The 13,960-nt window shown below is 36.1% G+C and overlaps 1 long non-coding RNA gene across 1 annotated transcript; it reads left to right on the plus strand.

Moving 5' to 3' along the window:
* Positions 1 to 335: 335 nt before the first annotated feature.
* Positions 336 to 1,353, plus strand: LOC134200286 (uncharacterized). The gene is made up of 2 exons (XR_009975116.1): positions 336 to 581; positions 1,090 to 1,353. It is a non-coding gene; the product is annotated as an uncharacterized LOC134200286 (long non-coding RNA).
* Positions 1,354 to 13,960: the final 12,607 nt, after the last annotated feature.

Consider the following 13,960-nt stretch of genomic DNA (forward strand, 5'->3'; position numbering starts at 1 on the left):
TACAATTATTTCACTTTACCTTTTTGCTACTAAGATTATTACAGCATTTCATTAATTGTAATAGAATTATTACTATCATTGTCATTGTCATTATATATTTTTGTAATTAATGGCTTATGGTAACTGAAATATGAAATATATGGTTTACATTCCACGAAATTTAGTGACCGAGTAAAAACTCCATCAATTGTAGTGCCAGATCTTGTTGTTGACGTTTGAGGACTGTTTTTCATGGATAAATTCAATTTATCTTTCAGAAATTCAACTAGCTTCAAAGAATTTTCCGATGCAAATTTTACATTAAAATCTCCACTTAAAATCATCGGTATTTTATAATTATTGTTACCGAGTAAAGAGGCACCTTCACTTGTGTACGGCAACAATGAATGGTGAAGAAAATTAATAATATCGTCCAACTTCTGATTAGGAGATATATACAGTGCTATCCCTACTCCGTTGGAGAAAGTGAAAGTACTCTTCGTCTGAACCAACCGTGGTAGGGGCAAGAAAAAGATGGCGCGTAACGGAAAAATGTTTCACTTCAATAAAGTTCCATATTAATGGATACTAGTGGTTCCCGGGTAGGTAGATGAAATTCGACTATAACTATAGTTAATTAAGATTATAAGTTTGTACACTATTATGATTCTATTATCAAAGACTGTTTATTATATTTCTATAATAACAGATTTCGCCAAGTCTACACTATAGTATAATAACCTATTCTCAATTTGACTATGGCAATAACAAGAGTTTGACAATAAACAGAGTATATATGTGTGTGTGTGTGTGTCAAATACATGGTATTGTGTGTAATATTTTTTTATTGATTTAATGTATTTTTAAAGCATAATTTAAAAAAAATAGGATTCTGAAGTCCTTCTCTATATTCTCTATAAGTGTGGGAAATTTCATACTCCTCCTCCGCACAATTTTCGTAAAAAGGGGGTTTTTGGTTCACGTATTAACATATAGATGAAAATGTCACTAATCGTATTCCGATAGAGATCAGAGTTTTCCCGAAGGTAAATAATTTCTCACTACATCTGTACCGGCAACATGTTTGAGTTGGAAAGTATTTGTCGACAGATGGCGCCAGCATACCGACCTTTCTGTGAGGCGTAAAGCAGCAGCTGGGTGTACAGGTGGCGTTGCAGGCAGCGCCGGGCCGCCACCTATACATGCGATGGTAAGTGGTCACTGAGGTTCGTGAAATCAACGCGAATTCCGTGACCCACCTTGAGGACATGAGGTCGATTTCTCAAATCCGAATCCATACTTCAGAATATACTTAATAAAGAAGGCTGTAACGTCGGAGAAGAGTTATAATAATACATCTCTTTGATATCATAATACCCTGGTACTTTTCTTCCTATAAATTAATAATAATAGCACGGTCCACGTGGTGTTAAATGGGGTTCCTGAGGTTCGTGAAGTTTGACCCACCTTGAGACATGAGGTCGATTTCTCAAATCCGAAACCATGCTTCAGAACATACCGCCGTTAATTATTAATAAATCTCTTTGCTATCATAATACCCTGGTACTTTTCTTCCTATTATTTTACGTAATAACAGTAATAAATAGCACGGTCCACGTGATATTATTAAGTGGGCTCCCTGAGATTATTGGAATTACAAAATGATTTCCGTAATCCACCTGGAGACATGAGGTCAATTTTTCAAATCGGAATCCATACTTCAGAACATACAGCCGTTAATTAATAAAGAAGGCTGTACGTCAGAGTAAAGTTATAATAATACATCTCTTTGATATCATAATACCCTGGTACTTTTCTTCCTATTATTTTACGTAATAACAATAATAGCACGGTCCACGTGATATTAAGTGGGTTACCTGGGATTATTGCAATTACAAAATGTATTCCGTGACCCACCTTGAGACATGAGGTCGGTTTCTCAAATGCGCATCCATACTTCAGAACATACAGCCGTTAATTAAAAGATGGCGCGTAACGGAAAAATGTGACGCGTAACCGAAAAATGTGACGGTAAATTTTTTTCCAACGCCGATAAAGAAGTTTCACTTCAATAAAAAATAAATATTACAAATATGATTAATATTAAAAGTATCACATATTAAACCTTTAAAACACTCTCCTGTAAAATTAGGAAGTTTTGCCATTATACTGTTTTAATGCGAGAAGACATGTCCTAAGGCGTCAAATAAAACCCAAAAAAGCCACGACAGCAAATTTCACTGTTCAATCATTTTTCTCTCTAATCAAATTGATTCCGGAAAATGAATTTAATACGAAACATTGAACGGTAGCCGGGACTCGAACCGGGTGCTTGAGCAAACGATCTGTCAGATTAACTGTGAAATGAAAGCTTCAATTTTAATATGTCCTGCGCTTACACCGTCGCGTAACCGCTAATTAACCACATCGTGCCGCATTATCATAACTAGACGATGACCGAGCTTTGGTTGGGATTTTTTTTTATATTTTATATGAAAAAAAAAAACAAATATAAATAAACAATTCATTTTCTTTGTCTAACTCGGGTGGCTTAACAACGTCATCTGCTGAAATGGCTTAATAGTATTATTATTCACCAATAGATTATCGATAAAGTTGATTATTGAAGACACGAATAAAACAACATTTTCTGAAAATAATTCGTAGCTAGATCGATTTATCGCCCCCGAAATTCCCTGTATACTAAATGTTATGAAAACCGTTGGAGCCGTTTCCAAGATTCAGATTATATATATATACAAGAATTGCTCGTCTAAAGGTATAAGATAATATAAAAACGTTTTTTTAGTGTTAGAGAACGTGTTTACGTGCACAAACACGTTAAATGGTCACCGGCTCATCAATTTTTCATAACGCGCCTAAAGAAGTATAACTTCAAAAATAAAAAAAACTTCGTCGGTACTAAAGAGTGAAAAATAAAATCTCTTAAAATTTCGCATTTTGGTGTAACGCTGCCCCAAACATCAAAACCGACCGCTTCAAACACTGAAGGAGTACACGAAAAAAATAAACCGCGACCGAACGAGAATTAAATAATGAAAAAATATTACCTCCTACCCTCGCGCAGATGAAATTTGATTAAAAAATCACGATTATTACAGGAACCCCCTTCAAACATAATACAAAGATTTATTTTACTGTCTCAAAATCAATAATTCAGACAAATTTCAACTTTATTTCAACGGAGAAAAGTCTAAACATGTTTTTATTGAAGTTTCGATAAATTTGGTAGATTTCGAAACAGTCAATGCCCCCACCCCCTTTGGTTACAACCCCCTTTCAATAATTTTTCATCGTTTTGATCCAGTCCTTTGTGGTACGCTTTATACTTAGATTAACAAAGTTTAAAATTAAAAAATAAGCAAAACAAATAATGCAATTGTTTGAACATTGTTTCGGGATATTACAATTTTCCAATTAATATCTTTTCGGTTTGTGGCAAACACTGCTAAGTCAAAGATTTGCTTTCTTTTTTCAGGATCTAGTCACAATGAAAGCTCACACGTTGGTGGGTGGAGGAGCCTTATTACTATGAAGTATGTAAAGGGTGGGCAAATTTGAGGTTAGGAAGTAAATTGGCTGTCAAACGATGAAATGTCAAGAATTGAGCTGTCATCCGTTGACATTTATTTAGTTAAAAGTTGGGAAATTTTAAACATGGAACGCTACAATATTGAACAAAAAAATGTAATTGTGAAAATTTTAATTACATTGGTGTAAATAAAACTAAATTTGTCAAAAAAAGTGTGTTTTTAAGCCAATTTACTTTCTAACCTCAAATTTCCCCACCCTGTATTACCTTACGCCTTGAAACGTGAGTTAGAAATTTCAAAATCGGAGCAGAAACAGTAGAATGGAAGTCACGCATTGCGACTTACAATGAACCTCTCTGTAAAGATAAAATTGGGGGCAGGAACAATTTATTAAGAGAAACTATTTGAGAAGAGAAGTCACCTACAATGAGACAAACAAGAAAATGTAATAGCAACAGCTAAGGGTGGTCGGGGTTGCATTGCCATATCAATGTGGGAATCTCTTGAGAAACCCGTGGCAATTTTGTTAGTGCTACCATCAGTTGTCCTGGTTCGAAGACTGAGACAGGCGATATCTGTATTTATATATAATGCCATTGAGATTTCGACCTTAGGTATTAAGGTTTCTGCATCCATTTTGTAGCGTTTCTGGAATTTTGATAACCCATTAAAACCAGGCGAATAATGAACTCACCTAACTATCACTAAAAGGACTTATTAAAATAACATCTTCAATCATCGTAAGTACAGGGAACAAACAAAGTAATAATTGAACCGTCATCATTAGTAATCGTCACATCAAAGGATCAAGACCTACCGATCCTAGTTTTGATCTGAACGCCGCAGCTCCCTAATAGTGGCGTCAATAGTTTTTTAGATATTATTTTTGTTTATAGATCTATACTTCCATATTTCAATATAGGGTCTCTTGTTTAAATTGGCAAGTAAACCAAACGATCGTCTTTGTAGTTTTGGTGTTTTTTTTGTTCTGACATACTTCTACGTTTTCTTGAATTGGTCCTGCGATGTCTCACCGCTGGTGTTACAACCATAGCTTCTTGCAATTCGACCTCATCCTCCATTTACACATTAAATAGATAAAAAAAGTGTGTGTGTGTGCAAGTTACACACGGTAGAAGTGAAATTTATAAATAAGATATAGATATACTGACTATCCCACTACACAGGAGCATACATATGGACAATGTTTAGTAGACGATAGTGGGGATGCTACGAAGAGTTGCACAAATAGGAGACCGAGAACGTCTAATGTGTTCTATCTCATTCTCTCGGCGGCTGAATCCTATGCATTTATGTGTTTGTGTCTCTATGGACTTATTTTTTCGTTACATCGTTTCATAAAGAAGTTTCACTTCAAAAATTTATTAAATTACATTTATTTCGTTAATTGACCACATAAATATTCGAAATACAAACTTAATATTCAAATGAAATCGGATTTCGCGGACGAAAACCAGAATTTGCAATTGCCTCACTATCCTCGCTCTCATCCATATTCAATGGTGCACCGGGGCATGCATATGCACCAGCCATTGTCCCACTCTTGTTTCCGATTTTTCTTTGATGTCAAAGTGGCTTCGAGTGACTTTGATATTACCTTTGTTTTGGCGCCCTTTCGCTTTGATTTCACGCGTGAATCTCTGATTAGAACCCGTTCATCATTAGTTGGTTTTGACATTATCATGTATTTTGGATTGGAGATTAATCTTAACTCTAGTTTGATTAGAGTTCATTTATAGCTATCAGTCTTAGCCTTAGAAAGCAAATAAAAAGTATACTACATATAATAGAAAGTAATTAATGTCGTTATGGTAAGTCTGAAGAAATTTAGAGCAAGGTGTAGATCATCATTGAATTTGACACTTCAGATGTCTTTAAGATGTAGGTGGGGTCCAGCATAATTCATATTTCTATTGTAGATGATCAGGTTAACGCAGATCTGGTCCCGAACTTTTACTGTTACACTATTACCAGTATTAAACCTTAGAACAGTACATAGAGCAACTAGTCTAAGATATATGGAATTTTAGTCTACTGAAATACCCTCCTATTATTGAAGCTTGGGATTTGCTTATAAAGAAGGTAACTAAATTTCAAGCAAGAGTACATTTGGATTGAGAGTCTTAATGCAATAACAGAGATTACTTTTTTATCTATTTACTGCGTAGATGGATGGACGAGCTTACAGTCCACCTGGTGTTAAGTGGGTGCCGGAGCCAACAGACAGCTATGATGTAAATGCTACCACCCACCTTGAGATGTTATGAATTTTAAGGCCTCAGTATAGCTACAATGGCTGCCCCACCCTTCAAACCGAAACGCATTACTGCTTCACGGCAGAAATACTCATTGTGATGGTACCTATCCGTGCGAACTCACCTATAGAGTAGTGCATAGAGCAACTAGCCCAAGATATCCGGAATTGTAGTCAACTGAAATACCCTCCCATTATTGAAACTTGGTATTTGCTCAAAAGCAAGGTAATAAAATTTCAAGCAAGAATTAAGAGCCTTAGTGCAAAAACAGAAATGACTGCAAGCAATCTTTCTGGTACTGAAACTGGCCTCTTTTTTAACTATGAAGACAACTGAAATGTAGACAAGGAAGCACAGATGCATATAAATCAATACAAAACAAAAGCCAAAGCTGCAATCTACACTTCTTTGTGGTGCAAAGTCTTTGTGGCGCGTCAAACGTCGGACAGTCCCGTGACAAATGGGACGGAGGCATCGCATCGCTGCAATATCCGCTTCCGGCGCTCAGCTGAGATACACAGACCACATTAAAAATTAGATATACTCGGAATTTTGGACGAAACATTATCTCGCTTTGAAAATCTAAATAAAATTTATCTTTATTATTTGTGGAAGCATCAGGAATAGTAAAATGAAATAGTGAAAGTGTGTTTTATTGTTTGTTTGTCATTCTTTCATGTCGAAATATTATGATTCCTTTAAATTGATAGTATTGGGTCACGAGAATAATATTGATTACTTTTTATTTAAATAAACATCTCGTTCTCGCGAGAACGAATATAATTCGGTAAAAGTTCATAGAGATTATTTACAAAAACCACTTCTAAGCCTTGCATGGTCTGCAGCTATATCACCGTGGGGTACGAGTCCTCACTTCCACAAAATATATTTTATAACCGAACGTTTCATATCGACAACGCATTTCTGACTCTTTATGAACACCGTTATTACCTTTTATGATGTTTCTCATATTTTCCCTTTACCCCGAAAATAGGGTAGAATTTAAATTCGCCGATTTATATTATAATCGATGGTTTGATGAGATCCTACGTTCCCAGTTGAGAAAACCTGGTGAAAGCTTTATAGTTTCAATTGAAACTTTTATAGGCATATGTGTTTTAGATAGTACGAGATGTACCTTCGAATTCAGACGAACCCTTCTTGTAAATTGTCTTCCACAAAGCAATTGAAAGGCAGCCACTGTTCTAAGGTTGAAAGAGATGTTTTGATGAATTTTGATAAAATCATAGAATATATATATTTTTTTTTTATTGCTTAAATGGGTGGACGAGCTCACAGCCCACCTGGTGTTAAGTGGTTACTGGAGCCCATAGACATCCACAACGTAAATGCGCCACCCACCTTGAGATATAAGTTCTAAGGTCTCAGTATAGTGACAACGGCTACCCCACCCTTCGAACCGAAACGCATTACTGCTTCACGGCGGAAATAGGCGGGGTGGTGGTACCTACCCGTGCGGACTCCCAAGAGGTCCTACCACCAGTGATTACGCAAATTATAATTTTGCGGGTTTGATTTTTATTACACGATGTTATTCCTTCACCGTGGAAGTCAATCGTGAACATTTGTTGAGTACGTATTTCATTAGAAAAATTGGTACCCGCCTGCGGGATTCGAACACCGGTGCATCGCTACACACGAATGCACCGGACGTCTTATCCTTTAGGGCACGACCACTTGCAAAATATACGACTTTATAACCCATACTTCCAAGTACTTATCGAGCAAATCAAATCAAATCAAACTTTATTAGCTAAAACACGGCTTACAAAGTTTTTGTTAGTTATTTTATTGAACAGCGTGTTTCTACCAGGTCGGCTTGCAAATATTATTCAAAATTATTTACATTAAATGCAGTCAATAAACGTATTAATTAATTAAAATATCAAACAATAAAATAAATTAATAGAATAAGAATTTTTTTTTTATTGCTTAGATGTGTGGACGAGCTCACAGCCCACCTGGTGTTAAGTGGTTACTGGAGCCCATAGACATCTACAACGTAAATGCACCACCCACCTTGAGATATAAGTTCTAAGGTCTCAGTATAGTTACAACGGCTACCCCACCCTTCAAACCGAAACGCATTACTGCTTCACGGCAGAAATAGGCGGGGTGGTGGTACCTATTCGTGCGGACTCACAATAGGTCCTACCACCAGTGAAAAATAGGTCCTACCACCAGTGAGAAATGAAAGAATTAGTTATTTATGTCATAAAACGAAAACAAAGAACAGAAGGAAGCGAATTTAAAATTAACATTTATCATTTAAAAAATCGTTAACTGTTAACATCTTAAGGTTAAAAATCTTTTCAAGTTCTTTTTAAATAAAAATAATTTGTCTTTTTTTATAGCATCAGGTAGCTTATTATATATTTTCGGTGCCATACACGTTGTAAAATATTATTCATTGCTAGGTATCCAACTGTACTTGGTCCGAAAATACTTCTACTAGAGTCATTAAACAAATGGCTCCCACAAAAAAAAAAAAACAAACTGAGCCCGTTCAATTCCCACAACTAAATTTAAATGTCCAATTCAGAGAACAACGTCGAATATTATATTTGAATAAAAAACGTATTTACGAAACAAATTCTGCTCAAACCAGATACGCGCATGACACATTGATCTTATCTTTCTAAGACAATATGCCATTATTAATGTTATTAATGTTTAAGCTTACCAAAAAAGAAAATGTGTTTGTCTTATTAATTTATACAGACGTTAAAACTGCTCTAGTTCCGTTGTGATTTGAAATGTGATGAAACGAAATAGTGACATTAGAAAGAGACAAACATATATATCTCTAGGTTTATCCGGCGAGAGAATGAGATAGAATACCTCTGACATTTCCACATCAGCCTCATGTAACATATAATGATTTATTTTGCTTCATGATAATTTATTAATAAGCACTGTTTTTATAGACGGAGAAATTTGTTTTCCTACCTATGCTGATAGCCTTGGGAGGCTATTTCAGCTTCACCCTAACGTGTGTAAGTGAGCGCAAGGGGCTTAAGCCGGAGTGGTGCTAGCACTGGCCTTAGCAAGAGCAGTGCTTCGCAGAATCTACCACCGGATCGGAAACGCGACCCACTGAGAAGATACGGCTAGAAACTCAGTGGGCTGTGTCTGTGGGTCAATTCGCTCGTCGGGTCCTTCGTCGCAAGCGACGGGTTCCACGAGGATGGTGACTGGTGCTTGTGGTACCTAAAAGCACCGTTAATGGATCGGGAGAATCCGTAATGACGTGCTTTAGGCGGTGTCGACACGGAGACAATATTTACCGATTTTATAACGTGAACGTTGTTTTGCTGGTCTTGACACATGAGGATAAAGCTTTAAAACTTTGCGCACGAAACCAAACTGGTGGTGTATTGTAAGAACTCACGAAAATCCACCATTCGTACTATTTTCGTACAGGTTTGAAAATGATCACAGCTTAAGAAGCATCGGACTTGAATCTTTGTGAAATTATTACAAGTGAAGTTATATGACAAGACTAGTCTGGTAATAAAACTGAATCACGCTACTCCGATGAATGTTCACATTGTTCTAGAAATATGGTCTCTGTCGTTAGGGTTCCGCGGAAGCAAAAACATTTCTTATCAATTAGGAAGTAGTCTTATTTATTGTTGTAAACGAAGGCTTGCTAACTGGATTCTCCTAGTATTCAGCAATGGTGCTAACATGACCTGTCCATATACACAGAATGACGAAGGCCTAAGTTTCATACACACACACACACATAAAACAACTGTCACACTGTTTGAATCACGCAGGATCAAAACGCAGGATTATTTCAAGGCAGCATGGTGGTGCGCGTGCGAGATTTTAACACATCTTACCATTTGTGGTTGTACTAATTTTTTTATAGAAATAAATAATATTTAAAAAAATCTAACAAAATACGCTTTTAAGAAAATCCAACTAAAAAACAGTTTTTTTTTAAATAAATTTGACTTAAAAATAGTGTAAGAAAAAAATGTTTTTTTTGTAAAAAAGCGTTTTCAACTAATTTTTTTCAATTTTACTTTTTTTAAATATTGAATTGTCTTCGGTCCTTAATAAGTATACCAAATTTCGAGTTAATCCGACGTTTTGAAGGGGGTCAAAATCATGTTCAAAGATTCCGTTACATACTAACTAACTAAGCTAATAAAAGCGTATTAAAATAGATGACAAGAAATTACATGATGTTATTCGTGTTTCTTAGCATTCGTGGGCAGCTGCTTCTTTGCATGTTGGCATTGCTGACGTAACCACTTAGCGCAAGCAACCACACGCGGCGGTAACCCATCATCAGATGGTCTGCATACTCGTCTGCCTAAAACGACAATGAAAAATCGAAAAACCTTGCTTGTCCAAGAAATTTCAGCATTGGCATGACCGCATATGTTGATGTGGATACACCGTATGATCCCTCAAGCACGAAGAGATTAAGGAACAAAACTCAGAGCTTTATTAAATTTGGCAGGACATGATTTTTTTTATTGCTTAGATGGGTGGACGAGCTCACAGCCCACCTGGTGTTAAAAGGTTACTGGAGCCCATGGACATCTACAAAGTAAATGCGCCCCCACCTTGAGATATAAGTTCTAAGGTCTCACTATAGTTATACTGGCTGCCCCACCCTTCAAACCGAAACGCATTACTGCTTCACGGCAGAAATAGGCAGGGCGGTGGTACCTACCCGCGCGGACTCACAAGAGGTCCTTCCACCAGTAATACATACATGAACATTACAGGATCATCAGGCAAAGTTAAGTAGAAAAATTAGGAGTGGAAATAATTAATTAGGAAATAATTGAGTCCAAGATGGTGGCTATCTGCTCAATAGTCAGATAAACTATCATTGCACATGATCAATGCGGAACCCAATGATTAGTTTGAGCTTTCATACCTTATTATAAGTATTTCTCAAAGAAACTGTTATTACAAGATCTTTTTACGTACATATCTTGATTTTTGGATTCCAGTTTACCGTAAAATTGACCATTACGTGAAACCGGACAACTTTGTTAATAAAAAAATACACAATATAGAATATTATTATGTAGATTTCTTAATAATTTTACAAACACATTCATATCGAAGTCACCTCATTCCTAAAATGATTTTATCTTTTATTTCTGAAACGATGTCTCGTTGTGTTCAAATGTTTGTTTTCTAAAATTGTGGAAATAATCAATTTTGATTTAATTTTCTATTATATTTTGTTTAAATAAACCAAGTTTTTTGTGAAATATCAAAAACAACGATGGATCTAAGTATGTCCAACCTTGAATGTGGCCTTTTGAGCCGTATCTGGATCATCGACCTGTGGATGGCTAAAAAATATGCTGTCTGTTGGTATATCTGATGTGGGGGGATAATCGTTAAGTCGCATTTAAAATAGATAATGATGATTGTGGCGTCAGTCTGATGATGTGGTATTATTTCAGAACAACAAGGCAACTCAGCTGGCCTCCTCGTAAAAACGTGGGTTTCCCCATAAAAAAACAACAACACAATACTACATTCTTGAAATCATATATCTGTATATATCAGCCGATACGACTCAGTTGTCGTATTTGAAGGCATTTGTATTCATTCCCGTCATAATTCAACTTTCCTACATCCCGGCTTCGATAGTGGTTTTCCCTGAAGCTTTTTTGGCGGGGCGCGTGAGCTTTTTCCCTTTTACGACCTCGTTTGTATTGTTGTCTCCAGAAATTGTATTTATAGGGAATTTATTATAACAATATATTTGTTTTTATTAAACGATAGATGATAAGTTTTTTCATGTAACTATGCAAAAACCCTTGCAAAAATTTATCTCGAAATTTCAATTGTATTTTAATAGATACGACTGGTATTTGATAATCTTGAAAAATTCAAGTCTATAAAGGTTTTGAACTCACGAGCTTATGGCATATCTCCCCGCTGAGTTTCTCGCCGGATCTTCTGTGGGTCGATTCCGATTCGGCGGTAGATTCTGCGAAGCACTGCTCTTGCTAGGGCTAGTGTTAGCAATTCTCTCAGGTTGAGCACGTGAGCTCGCTTTCCCGTCCGGGCGTAGCTGGAATAGCCTCTAAGGCTAATAGGTGGGGGAAAAACAAGGCATATCTGGCGCTAAGCGCTTACCAGTACTGGAGTTCTACCTAGCGTGTGACACGAAGACCCATTTCTCTGTATTGGTCTACATTTGACCTTTTGTTTATCAGAGCACGATATTGTGACGGCGTCCTGCAGATAAGTCTTCACTGTCTTTTTTTTTTATTGCTTAGATTAGTGGACGAGCTCACAGCCCACCTGGTGTTATGTGGTTACTGGAGCCCATAGACATTTACAACGTAAATGCGCCACGCATCTTGAGATACAAGCTCTACGGTCTCAGTACAGTTACAACGTCAGTACAGTCACCACTATTTGAGCTGAATACATCTGAATGTAAAAATATCCATATCTTTGTTATCATAAATCTTGCAAACAAACATACGTACAGACAATGGCGACAATTAAAACAGGGAACGGAGTCGCAATAAAATATTTCCCATCTAGTCAATAATAAGCAATACCACCCACCCTTTTGTTAATTTCAAATAAGCAAGAGAGTGTGCGAGAACAAATAATAGGCTGCGGATCGGTTGCCGCTTCTGACATTTTGAAAATATTCCGTATTTGTAAAATATTTTAGAATTGCTTGATGTATTTCATTTGAAGTTGAGCTAGGGAATGTCATTAGTGTGATTATTGATGGATGTAGGAAATACAGGCAATTGTTTAAATGATTTAGTCTTACTAATGTATATCAATTGTATTAAGACAAAAATTACTGGCATTAATATGCGAACTCAATCAATTATAGTACATTATTATATAGTCTACGCAAATAAAAAGTATGATTTTTTCAAAGATAATTTTGTCTCTAAAATTGACAATGCTCTTACAGTATAAAGCTCAAGATAAGAAGAATACCAATGTCAGAAGAGTTAATGTTTTGAGGAAGGCTCTTCCAATTACGGATATATTTTATTATTCATTCCAACCAAATATGCCAATCGCAGAAACACGAAATATCAGCCATTACCATCAACATTCGCAAAACGTTATGTCACATTAAAAGTCCTCAACCAGTCATTTTTCATAACGACTATCAATCCGTATAACCGCTACACAATGCGAATGTATGCGTGCCACCCTGTGGGTGTAACACCCTGTATACCACGAGTGAAATCTTCGCTGGATGGATGTTCTAATATTCAAATGGGATACGGAACTATTATTGTTGGAGCTACTGTCGATATGTGTCTTTCAAACGGTCTTGATACTTTGACTATTTGTTCTTAATGTTAAAATGATCTATGTGACGTTATCACTATAATCGTACCTATTTCTGAGGATTTACTAATACACTGATTTTAATATAACATATTGACACATGTCCTTTTATTCTTCGACTCGCTTGACATTGTCATAATAGATATTTTCAAGGAAACTACAATCTGATTCTATACTAATACAAAACTTTTTTTTGCAAGGCTGCTTGAACACCTAAATAATTGGCAGAATTCAAATCTGACTTTGAGAACACTCCTGTTTTCAATTACTTATTATTTAATTATAGCTTTAAATCTGTCACGAAAAGATACAATTTTGACATTAGAATTAAAAAAAAACCCTTTTAGAAACATATTTTTTACGAACCACAAACTTTTAATCACAAACGAAAATGAGCTGTCAAAACTCGAACGCCCGCGGCGTAAGTATCAAGATTGTTCGGTCGTTGTAGAGGAGACTTCTTTGCATACTTCCCGCGAATGCGCGGGTGTCAGTGTGTGATACGTCACTTTGTCTGCCTACACATATTGCTTGGGTAGGGATGAGCAGAAAAAAATGTATCGATATGTTGTCCCTACAGGGCTTTTTTGTTGTTTAAATTAGTGAATTATAAACCTTTTTACAGTACAACCGAGATTTAAATTTAATTAAAAAAGCAATAGTTTCGTAAAAAAAAACTTAATTTTTCCATAAAAAAAGATCAATAACCAAACAAGTTCAACCAAAATACACGTCCAATATTTTCATGAATATCGAGATATTTACTGATAAATCGACATAACCCCATCACTACGCCTAAGCGAGATA

The sequence above is a fragment of the Bombyx mori genome, chromosome 16 (assembly GCF_030269925.1).
Source record: "Bombyx mori chromosome 16, ASM3026992v2".
Lineage (NCBI taxonomy): Eukaryota > Metazoa > Arthropoda > Insecta > Lepidoptera > Bombycidae > Bombyx > Bombyx mori.